Here is a 15712-nt window from a genome sequence, read left to right on the forward strand (position 1 = left end):
TCGTTCGTGCACGTCACTGAAGAATTTAAATTAATATTATATATAGAACTATATAAATTACAATCTATCTATTCATCGCTGAAACCATCATATTTAAATATTATAAATTATAATATGGAATTATAATTATAGGTGGGTGGTGATCGTATGACAATGTTGTATATTCAGATATTCTTACCAGTATAGTTGTAAGCAATAGAAAATGTTTTAGATTCTGATCGGAACGATGAATGTATTGATTTTACAATGAATGTTTTTTTTTTTTATTTTATAATTTAAAATTTTTTTTTGTGTGTCATCACTGTTTAGAGCAGTATGACTGCTTTTTTATACTTGAAGTATAAGAAAAATTAATTATCGTAGAATTAAATTTTGACTAGATACGGCTATATTATAGGTACATACATATAGGCGTAATTTGGGAAATTTTTATGGGGGAGGGGGGACAAACTTTATTTTATGTTGATATACCGTATACTTAAAGATATTTGGAGACTAAATATAGTATATACTTAATCAGTGGAAACTAAAAAGCACACCATAATAATATTATTATCTAAGATAGATCTTTATTGTAGTATGTATAATTAAATGACATTATGGAAAAAGCTTGATAAGATGATGGTTTATTTAATAAAAGCATTCTGCATTTCTATATCTTCCCATTTTTGCATAAAACGGAATTTATTTCCGAAGTTCATAAGTCATAAAGTTATAAATATAATGTATTAATGTATAGTATACGATATACCTAATATATATATTTTTATATAGTTATTACTTATTAGGTATATATATATATATTTATTTTTAAATGTATCACACTGGGCTTCTGTATATTAATTATAGCATATACAAATAATAACTAAAGTCATACACACAAATATAACATAATAAAAAAGTACCTTGAATTGTACAAAAATATATTAGAATAGTATATTATACTAAATAGTACTATAGTAATATTTTAATGTATAGTAATTCTATAATACTACGCTCAAAGCTCAAACGGTCAAACACAACGATGAATAGTGAAGAATAATACAAGATAAAGAAAACGTGTCGTGTCTTATTGTTATCAGTTAAAGTTCACAGTTAAACAATTATTCACTATTATCACGAAAACAGGCTTTTATTTTACCCTTACATCATTATACTATGGATGGATCTACAGCGCATTATACCAATACAAAAAAACTTTGCCAATAGGTATCAACGACGAGTCGCCGAATTTGGTATTCGATATGCACATGCGCAACGCAAACTTCAGTTAATCTTTTAAAAATATTATATTTTTCAGTTTTCTTGAAAAAATAATTCTTACAAATCTAAAATGCCTTTTTGATAATATTTTTCAAATTAATTTACAAAATACCAAGGGGGGCATTGCCCCCGTTAAATTTTTTGAAGGGACGGTTGCCCCTCTCACCCAGCCCCCAGTTTACGCCTATGGGTACATACTATACGTTATTATCGTTGAATCCGTAGTGGCTTTATAACACGTAAATGCGTAACGCATTACCTATATTATGAAATAAGTTGAGTTCTTTGCTAACATTTTACTTTGTTTTATTGAAATATCTATCTAGTTTACTATTAGAAACTACAATATTATGATATAGATAGTATTTCACCCATGTGTATATTATAATATATACAATATATATGCCTCTGAGTCAATATATAATAATATTATTATTATGTCCATAAATCATGGGTGGGAGGGACTGTTGGATATTTCTCTCCATGTCCTTAATTTTGAATTTATTTCAGTATAATATATAATAGTCAGTTTATGCACAATTACCTACATAAACAGCAGGAGTAATTCGAGTTACTTTAAACAACTCAATCTAAAGTTTTCCTTAAGGCTTAACCTAGAATTACAAAAAAAATTAAATGTATTCAAGAGCCTGTAAACAACAGTTATAATTTTGTAAAAAGAACTTACGATCTGCTATGTATAGTTCATTGTTTCCCAATCTGTGAGGGCAATAATAATTTTCGGAGGAGATGAGACGTGAGATTTAACTTAATTAAAAACAATTACAAAGTGAAATCGATGAGGTCGGCCTAATACACAATTCCGGGCCTGTATTAAAATATGTTTAATATTGTAGGGGGGGGAGAGTTTTTACAAATCTAAAATGGATTTGTAAAGTGAAAAAGGTTGAGATCCTCTGCTATAGTTCATACGTAAATTATGTTATGTATTATGTGCTGTATGCATAATATATTTTTGTTTTTTTGGCTCAACTGATGAATGATGATTATGGAAGTACTATAGAAGTGCTAGACCAAGGTCATTACTGTTCTGGGACTATATCTATGTATTATAGAACAGGTTCTCTCAATTCACTAACAATATACGAGTTTCTAGAATTAATAAAATAAGAAAGAATTAAAATCCTGAAATTACAAATTATAATATTTTTATTTATTACTATATGGCTCGGATTTTAATGTATTTGCATATTTTTATTGGTTGATCATATTGTATCATAGGCTTATAATTTACAAAATATGTACCACCGGTAGACTTGTATTACAATTTCACGCTTTTTTACCCAACAAATAACATTTTATTGAGATTTATTTGAAAAAAAAAAACTAAAAAAAAAATTAAAATGAAAAATGTCCGTAAACAGTTCAAAACAAGTAAAAATATTTTGAAAATTTTATTAAATATATAAGAATTGATAAAATAAATGTGTGGTGTAAATTTCAAGTATCTACGGTCATTTGTTTTAGAGTTACGCCAAATACATACTTTTTGTTGTTATTTAATTATTATATAATATATATTCAATATTGTATTAGTATTTATATAATATATATATTATGTACATTGTACTTCAGTACTTGTAATTTAGAGAAAAATATAGGGAAAAAAGTAAATAAGTATCTATGCGACTATACCTACTTATATAAAAATAAAAATAGATACCTTCTAAACTTCTTATATAATTTAAAGATTTTTTAAAGAAGTGGTATGGGATGTAAATTAATTAGTCGGTATATTAGTTGGATGTTAACAATTGTAACACTCCTTGAAAATTAGATTTTGAAGCTCCTATGCATAGGCGTGCGCACAGGGGGTGCCGGGGGTTCCTGGGCACCCCGGACCATTCACCAAAAACGGCAAGGGCACTAATTATTAATTAAGTGTAAATTAAATTAATGAAATTATTGACGAATTCAAAAATGTTGTTCCTTTTAAACGTCGATTATCATTATAAGATTGTATATCTATATATATATTGTCATGTAATATTTATTAGAATGAATGATAAAATAAAATAAATATTTCTAGTGCATTTGATATCTTTAAAACATTTGTCTGTATTTATAATTGTTTTAAAAATTATTGTGGGCCCTAATTTTTAGTGTGCACCCCCGGAACCAAAAGTCTGCGCACGTCTATGCTCCTATGGTTTTATGGGTGTGTATTAAGAATCTGGAATAAAATATATATAAATATGTATAAGGATATTATAATAAATATTTAAAGTCCGATCCACTGTTAATAAATTGGTATAATATTCGCGCGTACTTGTGTATAGCCATATAATAGGTAGGTACATAATATAAATATATAATATCGTCGCCATTATATTATTATAATATAATAATTAATATTATATATTGGCACTGAATAAAAATGACACGACTCGCGCATAATAATATAATGTAAATCAGCTATATACGTTCACCGCACACAGCGCAAACAATTATAATTTATATTAATATAATATAATATAATATAATAATATATTGGCGTATACAGGATGTTTCATCAAGCTTACTTCCATTTTAGATTCTGAGCGAAGCGATGAATGTATTGATTTTACAATGATGTGTGTTTTTTTTTTTTATTTTTTCTTTTATTTTTTTTAATTTTTGGGTCTGTCATCACCTTTTAGGACAGTAAAAGTGCTTGGATTTTCTTCAATAGTAACTTTTCTGATAGGAAAGTGAATCTAGTTGGTACTTTGGGGGGTCAAAATTTCCCAGTAGTTTTCACAAGCGACGTGAAAAACAAAAGAAAAATTAAGGAAAAACCGTAATTTTTACGCAAAATCTGTTTTCGAGAAAATCGATTTTGGTTTTTGGTGTAACTCTAAAACAAATTACCGTAGAGACATGACATTTTGACTGAATGTTTATATTAGCATTTTCTATACACCATAAAATTTACAAAATATTTTGACTCTTTTTGAGCTGTTTACGGCCATTGTCAGTTTTCAATTTTTTTGGTTTTTTTTTCTATAAATATCAATAAAATTTTATCTGTAGAGTAAAAAAGCTTGAAAATGTAATAGAAGGCTCCTAGGTTATTGTTTCAAAGGCAGATGAAAAAAATTAAAAATCCTTAGTCACAGTTTTTAATTATAAGCATTTAAAGTTCAAATTTCGACAAAATACGGAAAAATCACGAAAAATAGCAAATTATTTTGATGAGAATTCATAAAAATTTTTCTTTTTAAATCTAAGATTTGAATATGTAATATAAGATTACTCATAAGTTTGTCTACCTTTATCAACAAAAAAAATGTCTAGAAGAAACTTAAATTAAATTTTTATGAGCGTCTGAAATTTATATTTTTACAACATTTGATATTTATTCGATTTCTCATGTAACAATTTTCTTATTTTATTATAATTAAAAAACGAATGACTGTAGATACTTGAAAATTTCACTGAATGTTTATATTAGCATTTTCTATACACCATAAAATGTTGAAAATATTTTGACTCTTTTTGAGCTGTTAACGGACATTGTCAGTTTTCAAATTTGTTAGCTTTTTTTTCTATAAATATCAATACAATTTTATTTGTTGGGTAAAAAAGCGTGAAAATTTAATATAAGGCTCCTAATATATCGTTCTAATAGCAGTTAAAAAATATTAAAAATACATGGGCACAATTTTTTTTTATAAGCATTTAAAGTTCAAATTTTGACAAAATTTATCAAATTTATAATTTATTAATTATTTTGTAGTAAAAAATGTATAAAATGTTTAACTTTTATGGCTAAGGATTGAAAATTTAAAACAAGGCTCCACGTAAATAGGTTATATATAAATTACTTTATTCACAAAAATATCATCAAATATACTTGGTAATATCATAGGCTGACTGACCGTTTTCGCTCAGAATCGTTTTTCTTATACAATGATATTATATCATTGAATTCAAATTTAACACCATCCATTACAGTGACCCACTTGTAACCTACTGTACAGCAGAGCGACATCCACTTATCCACCTTTTTTCTTTCAACATTTATTCAAATTCTGATTTTTGAAAAAATAACTGAAGCAGATGCAATTTGGTAAATAGGTACAAATGTACAATGTATAGTTTTAATCATTATTATAAATTCATTTAAATGCATTTGGTTATGCTTTAACCTTTTAGGTGGTCAATTAAATGTTAGTATTGAAAATTATATTCAAGAATTTCTTGAGCTCACTGTTCAGTAAATAGTACAGCATATAATAAAGTTTTTGGTCAGAATATAATATATAGGTAAACATATTACATTTATTATACTTATAACTTATAGGTATTTTATTAACACCATTGCTGGACTATAAAAACAAAAATAAATATAGTATAAGTTATAGGTATTATTATAGGTACCTATTCCATTTGTATATATAACTACAACTTTCAGTAGCTATCTAATTCAATATTTATTTATATTTTTTATGGTTTTTGGCGTATAGTATCCGTAGTGATGGTTTTATTATTTGTTTATTAACCACGTTATTCATTTTGATTATCCCGAAATTTGAAGTAGAATTCTAATAAAACGCATAGGTATCTGATAGAAAGATATTATTACAATCACTATGATTTTAACCAATATTTTAGCTTAATAAGTCGTGAGGGGTATCTACTAGATATATTATAATACATTGAAATATTATTAAGTAATTGATAAATATAACAATATTATTACCTATGTAGGTATCTAAATTATACGAGTTAAATGAACAATGTAAATGGCGTGTTGATTGTTAAGAATATGTTAAGCCTTAAAAGTATGATGACTAGGCATACACCAGGCTGAAAAAATAAAACACTTATGCTTCCCGATAAATCTACGATCAATTTAGGAGACAAAATGGATACATTTCCACGACATTATTCAAATTGGCAACACAATGTTCGTGTTTGTGGAAGCAATGTTACTTTTGAATATTAATACCAAACCTCGACAGTATTAATTTGATTTATGAACATCACAGAATGTCTTATATCTTATAAACCTCCCCAAACACGAGAAATCCAGGGGTTTTCGGTGCCACTGCTGGAGAAACGTTTTCCAGCACTCATTCTGCCAACTTTTGATCAAGTATAATTTTTTTTTATACAGTTATATGTATTTTTTATTGTACACCACAGTTATACAAAAAAAAATACATTTATTATTGTAAATTTATTGGCTGAAAAAAATTAGGGGGTGTGCAGAATGTGCAAAATTGTGGAAAATAATTTACATAATAAGGTGATTATTATTGCAATTCGAAAGTGGCATTTCTGGTAAAACGGAGCTGTTTCTGAGGACATAATCGTGTACCAAAAGCAGTAACATCAGGTTTCATACAACATAAGGTTTCTGTTTTGTTTTTGTTTTCGGCAACTTTTGTTTGCTTAGTTGTTTGCTCGGCGTAAACTAATAAAGACGCAATAATTTAAATTTGAAAATATTAAAAAAAAATTTAATATCCTTTCATTGTCAGCAATTAAAACTATAACCATTATGAACACACACGTGTTTGCGTGTCTGGTCACTTTGGCAATAGCCAATAGCCAAACTTAAAACTTATTTTCAGAGTTCTTTTTTTTTATATAGAACTGATTGTGTTTTGACAAATCAACAATAATCTTTATATATATAAAAAATCTCGTGTCACAACGTTTGCCCGGGATAAACTTCGAAACTACTGGACCGATCTTGATGAAATTTTTTACACTGTGTGTTATTTGGTCCAACTAAAAGATAGGCTAATTTAAAAAGGGAGAGGACCAATCCCGATGGAATTTTTTGTTTATAAATGGTTGCCATGAGTTTTTAAGCTCTTACAATAATAATAATAATAATAATAATAATAATAAAAAAATATTAAATTTGCTTTACTTTTTAAATATAAATTGTAATATAATATCTAACTATAAAAATATGAAATGAAAATCTCTGTACAGGCTAAACTCTAGAACTAGGTACTAATCAGACCTTCTTGATTTTTTTTTAAACGAAAGAGTAGTTCACGAAGAAGATTTATATGAAAGAAAATTTTTTGGAAAACCACTGGTGTATAATAAAAAAATATATTGGTTGCTATTGGTTAATCGGGCATGTTCGTTGATTTATATTATTATCTTTTGTCAATATACATATATATAATATATACAAGAAGATCTGATAAGTAGTTCCAGAGTTCAGTCTGTATAGTTATAGTCTGTGTATTTATATAGTTAGTTAGTTATATATATATATATATATAAATTAATGTTTGTGGGTAGATTAGACATCTGGGGAGAAGATAGGTTAATTTACAAAGGGTTAAATTTGTTTTTTTTATCGGATTTTAGTACGGATAGGTTAAGATAGGATTTTGTATACATTGATTATATTAATTCATCGTAGGTTAGGTAACTTATAATTATAACTTTAATACTTTAGAGTTAAATAATACATTTACGTATAAACAGCACGGGGTCCGCGATCTACCGCAGGTAGATTGCCTACCTGATAATTTACTGCTGTGAATCAGAATTTTTATTCCGGGCAACGGAAAAGTTGAGATCAATTTTGAACACCATCAACCAAATATTAAATAACGAATTGAACAATGTTTGAGTCATATAGATTTGATACATTTAACGGGCAAGGAATAAGTACAAAGTATTTAATATATTTTGTAAGTTAAGTTAAAATTATTTTTTCCGTGTATATCTACAATTAATTGTAGTTAAAACGAATTAATTGAAAGTTGGTTATTCATTATTTGCATAGGTACCTAATGGTTTTAAATACAAATAAACAAATAAATATTCTTTGATTTTAGTTGACAGTTGACACAAATAACGTGTAATTGCCTACACCACTACTTATAGATATTGTGTGCAAGGAATAACAAATAATAATAACAAGGAATATTAATTCACAAACAAATATATAAAGTGTGAAAAAACCAGTTAGTAAAAAAAACTTAGTTTACTTAGTTTTGAGTTAGGTCTTACCTAGTATTTTTCTCCGTTATATTTTTAATCTTTTCTAGTTAAATTTATTGTTTGATAGGTATAATTATGAACTATTACGGCTTAATGTTTTCGACGTTGACTTAACCAACTAGATTACCTACATTTTTTTTCATCAACTTGTCAAAATGTAAACTATTAGTTATTACCTACTTATTACAATGTTCATGTACAGTACACACATCATAATACATACATTTTGGTGGTTTCCGAGCGTAATCCTAACCACGCGTGAGTGATTATAATATTATTAAATACTTAACCAAGTCGTTAAAATAATGTCACGACCGAATAAAATAACCATACACCACTATAGTATATTATATTATTATGGTGTCTTTCACAGTTTCACATTATTCAACCGGTGCGTATAGTAGCCCGTAGTAATTGCAATAATTATGTTTTATCGCCAAGCAGCGGCCAAACAGCAGTAGTTTGGATTTTTCACAGGTAGCACATTATAAATTGGATCATAAATTCAAAGGAAAAAGAATAACATTTTTAACGTCATCGCTGGTCCACTAAGGCAGCTCCACCGTCCGAACGGATCCATATAAATACACGCCACTGCTGCAGGTTAAGCACATGTAAAACTGTTTGAATTATAAGCTGGTATTTGGAACAATGTGAAAATTTCACATTTCATTATTCGTATATAAGTGTCTGCGATATATTATTATAAACATAATATCACATATTATTGTGATAGGTCAAACTTCAATTTTCACGATTTCTATTTCGAACTTTATCTTTCCTCGAATTGTTTGAAACTGAATTATTTTTTTACTCGAATTTTTTTCGAACTTTTCAAACATTACGAACTTTTAAACTTTAATCAGATAACGACACGTTTACAAAATCGTGAAACTGTAAAGGGCCATATGGGAAATAAAAATAATATTCTAGTGTAGGGCAATCTATATTTTATGAACTATAAATTAAATTTATATAATAGTATCGATATATATCGACTTGATTTTTTTCGCGAACTGTTCAAAATGTTTGAGATTGGAGAATTTGGTTTTGAGTATACATTTCTAACAAACTTCAAACTGTTCGAATTTATCAAAGTTCGGGGTGTTTAAGAGTTCGAGAAGTTAGAGAACCCATCCCTAGGGATATGTATGTGTTACATTAAGTTTAAAATAACGAGTTGGTGTTAGGGCTTCATAAGTTTTTTATAACGTTACAACACGGAAAAACATTAATTGAAAAACCAAAAAATTCAGTACCATTGATCAAAATGTATTAATAAAAATTGTTTAAGATTAATAATAAACTATACACGTATAATAATAATATGTATTTTAAAAAAATAATTACAAATAACGTTATTAAAATTAACGTTTGTGCATTTTTTTCGATGTACCTAGTTTGATATTTTTATCATCGTTCTAATGAAAGTTTATAGTATGTTGTTAATTCATTTTTTTAAAACTTATTGAACAAAAGCTTATTTTTTCTGAACATTTTTATCGATAAATATTAAATCCATATATTTCTATTAGTTTATTTCTATAGGTAATTCAACCAATTTCCATGTTTATGTTAAATTGTATTGGTGTGTATTTAACATTTTAAGTGTATTCGACAAATTAACTGCTATTTTGTACACCTACCTAATAAGGAGTCAACTACTTTAACACTAACTACTTAAATATAATTAGAAAAATTTCTCTTAAATTAGAATCTAATAAACATTATATTTTATCTCATTCATACATTTTTGTTTTTAATAAATGAACTGACTATCGGAATATCAAACAAAAAATAATGTATTATTAATATTCAAGTCCAGTTAAAGTATTAAATATTACTTGATTTATTATTTTAATAATAAATATTTATATTTAATATAATATATATATTATTATATAATAATAACGGTAAACGGAAAAATCAATAACATATGACAGTACAATAAAGTTTATAACCAAAATTGTAGATACAATCACTACAATGTTTAATTAGTTAGGCACCTAGGTACTTATAGATACCTGAAATTCAAAAATTGACATATTATTTTAATTTATGCACTAGCTGATCGGTGTATCTATATTTATGCTAGTATCTATTATGATGATTATTATATAATAACACTATAACAGTAAGTAGACATAATTCAAGAGGAGCACGAGTGCTGCCGGCATTTGCTTTTGGAGAGCGAGAATCTAAGGAAAAATAATTATAAATATATTAATAATTTAAAAATTAAAATCCTCTTTTTTATGGTATTTAAATGTCAGAGTATCATGTCACAGTCTATTTAATTTCACAAGAATGTATTCAAATAGCTATGCTCGGCTATTCTTTATAAATGTGTTTGTACTTTATAGTATAATATAATGCCTGAAAGACTGAAAAGTGGTTGGACCTTTAATTAAAATTATAAATAGTAGGTGAATAAAACTTTTGAATTTATTATTTACATAAAAGAAAACTGTTCAATAATTGTACTTGGAACGTTCACAATGTGCATAGACAAGCGTGGTTGCATTTTAACTTTCATATTTTAATAACGTCAAAAATAACTAGGTATAAAAAGCTCATCATGTTGCAAGTTATCATTTAAAACAAACAATTATTTTTGGTGTCCCAGTATTTGAGTATAGGAAAATGAGCAAAGACTATATTGAGAGCTATGAAAATTGGGTGAGTTAAAAAACTTGTTTTTAAATATTTTAAATTTAAGCTCAAAATATTATAATATTATTGGGCTGAAAAGCCATGCCATGTATTTTAATTTGTTTTCTTGGGGCTCATGTTTCAAAAGGTGAGTAAGTGGATATCACTCTGCTGTACAGTAGCTCTCAAGTGGGTCACTGTATAATATCACGAATAATATCATTGTATAAGAAAAACGATTCTGAGCGAAGACGGTCAGCCTATGATATTACTAAGTATATTTGATGATATTATTGTGAATAAAGTAATTTATATATAACCTATTTACGTGGAGCCTTGTTTTAAATTTTCAATCCTTAGCTATAAAAGTTCAACATTTTATACATTTTTAACTACAAAATAATTATTAAATTTTAAATTTGATAAATTTTGTCAAAATTTGAGCTTTAAATGCTTATAAAAAAATTGTGCATATGTATTTTTAATATTTTTCAACTGCCATTTAAACAATACATCTTGTATTAAATGTTCACGCCTTTTTACCCAACAAATAAAATTTGATTGACAATGAAGCATTATTTCGACTACTATAATCACAAAAATGATTAAGTGTAGGATGAAAATTCAAGCACTTTTACTGTCCTAAAAGGTGATGACAGACACAAAAAAAAATTTTAAAAAAACACACACATCATTGTAAAACCAATACATTCATCGCTTCGCTCAGAATCTAAAATCCAATGATCAAGTATTTTGGATATTTTTTATTCGCTGTAAGAAAAACTGTCGAGTAACATTGTATTACACCTTCAAGATGATTGACTTAAAAAATATTTTATCAACATAAACCAATTTTTTTCAATCTAAAAGAGGAAAGAGCCAATACTTTTACTTTTCATTCTCTCGTCACCACTAGTGAAAACTAGATGACATTTTCTGCATGAATAACCACACGCTAAAGATTGAAGAATTCGTTTTGCCATAAGAACTAAGAAGTATCCTCAGACGTTTTCAATAGATCGGCTCTCGTAGCCATTTATAATAAAGACATTAAAAATATCACATAGATAAGTCAATATTAACTCTTATAGTCTTATATTAACGTTTATTATAACAATACAATAATATATAGGTGTTAGGTGCACTTGCAATGTCTGCAATTTAAACTATTGTTGTAATTGAAATTTTTTTTATTAGGATTCATTGTCATTTTTTTATATTTAACATCCATTGTACATCGTTATAACTTATAATATTATCAATTTAGGAATTGTATAGGTACGTTTTGTATATGTTGTAAAATTAATAGATTCAATTATTATTTAAATAGTCTTATTGAGTGGAGTTTACCTTGTATTTTAGCATTGGAAATAGTCGAATAAAATCCAAAAGAAAATATCAACATAACGTTGAATAGTTTGCTCTGTTTAACTGTCATGGTGTATAAGTATATAAATCAAGGTTTAATGGTATTATTTTCCAATGACATTTGGACAAAATTATATTACTTTTACCTTTAATACTATACACTATATAGGTATTATATATTAGGTATATATTATATATTATACTTATATCTGCTTTTATTAATAATGTTATCATTTATAGCTTTTCATCACACTATAATATCATACAATATACATTATATATTTACGATGTATATTATAATAGCAATAGTTCTGAAATTATTGAACGAACATTTCCGCACGAATATTCCTGTCATCATACTTTATCGACAGACGACAATGATGGACTAATGGACAAGTTACAGTTATTTGTTGAAGTGAATTTTTCCCCGGAAGAAGACTGGTTAAAGTGCTAAAAATAGACGTTGATTCATCCGAAATTGATAGACTCAAAAACTACCTACTAGACTGCAGTTTTCAATAAAAGGTATCTAAATAGATTCCTTGAGACTTAGAGGATGTTTATATATCTTATTTTTTCAACTAAAGCGTAGCTCACACGTCTTGATTTATATTTTTTTACAAAGCGATACAGCTAGTATTAATATGTACTTAGATGTACTGCAGACGTATGGTAGCAATATATTATATTAATGTTACCATGTACCATAAATACCAGTACAGTACAAATACAGTAATTACCGTACACCTTTTTACACCTGGCAGGAACTGCAAACTACCGGAGCCCCACTCCTTGCCAGAGCCACAGAATATATATACCTAATCTAACCTAACCAGATTCGGGGCACGGGAAGAACTATGCGCCCTTCTACTTTCAAAATAATGAAAACAATTAAAACAATTATTGTAAAATTGTTTATATAAATGCAATCAAAGTTAAATATTAATTTAACTATTCACTTAGGTCGTATGTACTGACACACCCACGTATTAATGTCGTCATATATTATAATATAATATAATATAATATTCAATAATAGATCGATAATAATTTAGATAAATAATACATAGATAACCAAGAAACATATTATAACAAAATATAAATAATATATAATATAGACTATATTAGGTCCGCGTTAAACGGTTCTCTGTCGCCGATAAATATTATTTATCCTCTTAATATTGGGACTACAAAATATTCAAATAATAGGTATCTAGTATAATTAATGACTACCATATTATAGAAATACAAGCGTACAGCGAACTTTGACTTAACTGTTTAAATTGTTCATAAATTATTTAATGACGAAAAAACTTAAAATTACCTATTGATAGTTTCAAATAATAAGCAGTAAATATTTATATATTTTATATTATATCTAATGTAAAATAAAGATTAATATATTATATATATTTTAAATTTGGAGATGAATTATAATTGTAAATAATAATAATAATATATTTGCAACAATAATATACAATACATTTTGTGTTATACTTAACAAGTTTATAATATAGTTAAGAAATAGTATAGTTAAGTACATGTATTTAGTTTTTACTTTTTTGTATCAATTTGCTTTTATTATTTTTCATCCAACCCATAATTGACATTAAAAAGGAAAATATAAACTTCCAATATATAATAAAATGTTATTGAATTTATTTCAAAATTGTTCACATCAGCATTTTGCTTAATACTCTTGATCGAATTTGACGGGTTTGTGTACTTAAGCATTCACCCATGCCATACAATATTAATATTTTTATTAAATATCATATTTTTCTTTCAGGGAGATAACATTAAAAATAACAATTCATGGTTCATACATTCTGTAGCATCTAAGTACAACTACTGTCTAAGTCACTTATAAATGTAATATTTTATATTTCAAGTCAATAAACCGTATGTGGTCTGTAATTATATAAAAACATCATGACGTTTGATTATTTCATTGGACATCCACCCCGTTAGTGTGTCATATACTTATAACCTAATCTGTACCTAGAAAGAAAATTAAAAACGATTTCTTTATAGATTTCTTATACTTATTATAGCCTATGGGCATCGTTTTTGATTAAAGAACAGGCGCTTCACCGCTGCAATAAATATAATATAATTATATTATTAACGCCCGAGGAATGGCTATTATTATATTGTACAGTAAGTACTTCGAGATTGCTGAAACCACTGTGATTTAGTTTTTGGAAACCGTTTCCGAAAAAATAAAAACAAAATATGGATTAAACCCCATTGGAACTGAAGTTTTTCAAAGATGTCAAATAAATATGTATCAAGATTCAAGACAGTGTCTGAAGTTTACTTACAGCTTTACTAGTAAATCTAGATTATTACTTTTTAATTAAACGCCAATATTTTTGTATAATAAACATTTTCTATTTAATATGATTTCTTAATGTATTTTGTCATAAATAGTCCTTTCAATATGATAAACTTATTAATGAATTCATTAATTATTAAAAAAAAAACAAACAATGTGTTTTCTTGGACGTTTAATTAACATAAAGTATTTTTTTTAAATGGTTTAAATTGACTTGTGTCACGTCAGAATGGTTTAGCTTAATTTACTTAATCTACTTAATTAATTACTAAGATTAACTTCTAAAAGAATTCAGGGAATTAAACTAAACGAAAATGGTCTTTTAAAAATAGGGTCGATTTGTTAGTTATTGAATTTAATTTCATACGGAATATGACGCATGAAAAAGTTTTAAAATTGGGAAAAAAGTGACGAATTATGATTCAGTAGGTAGTATAGGTACTACCTAGGTTGACTATATGGTATTGAAGTGGAAAAACATTATTTTTTTTTTTTTAATCTAAATGTTTCAATTTTAAAACTAAATTGTACCTATGTCCTATAGTATTACAAAATAGAACTAACCTATATTGATTGTATAATGATAACTAATAAAATTACTGATGAAAAGAATGTGCTAAGATTAGTGCCGGGTACAGTGGCGTATACATACATTTTGTATATCAGAAAAAAATTTAAATCTAGGTATCTGCACATTAAAAGAATAAATAACAAAATATAGTTAATATATAATTAGGTACTTACAATAGCGTGTCTATAAATATTTAAATTTATATTATAATTTAAGTACACGCTTAGTATTATTAGGTATACTATATCCATAATATATTAGAATATTAGATATATAAAGATTCTAATTTCGAAGATTCAAAAAAATGTTTTAGTAATAATTAATAATATAATTTAATCAGAACCAAATGTACTATCTCAAAATATCAAATTATTCAGGATAGCCATTTTAAACTATTTTCCAATTGAAACTGCAGTAAAACATTTATACACGTATTATCTTTTGTTCGTAATGAATGATTTTTAATGATTCACATCCAAAAATTCACAAAGTTGTTCTACGTTAACAATAGCTATTTGTTTTTTTTTTAAATCTTA

This window comes from Metopolophium dirhodum, chromosome 1 (assembly GCF_019925205.1).
Source record: "Metopolophium dirhodum isolate CAU chromosome 1, ASM1992520v1, whole genome shotgun sequence".
Classification (NCBI taxonomy): Eukaryota; Metazoa; Arthropoda; class Insecta; order Hemiptera; family Aphididae; genus Metopolophium; species Metopolophium dirhodum.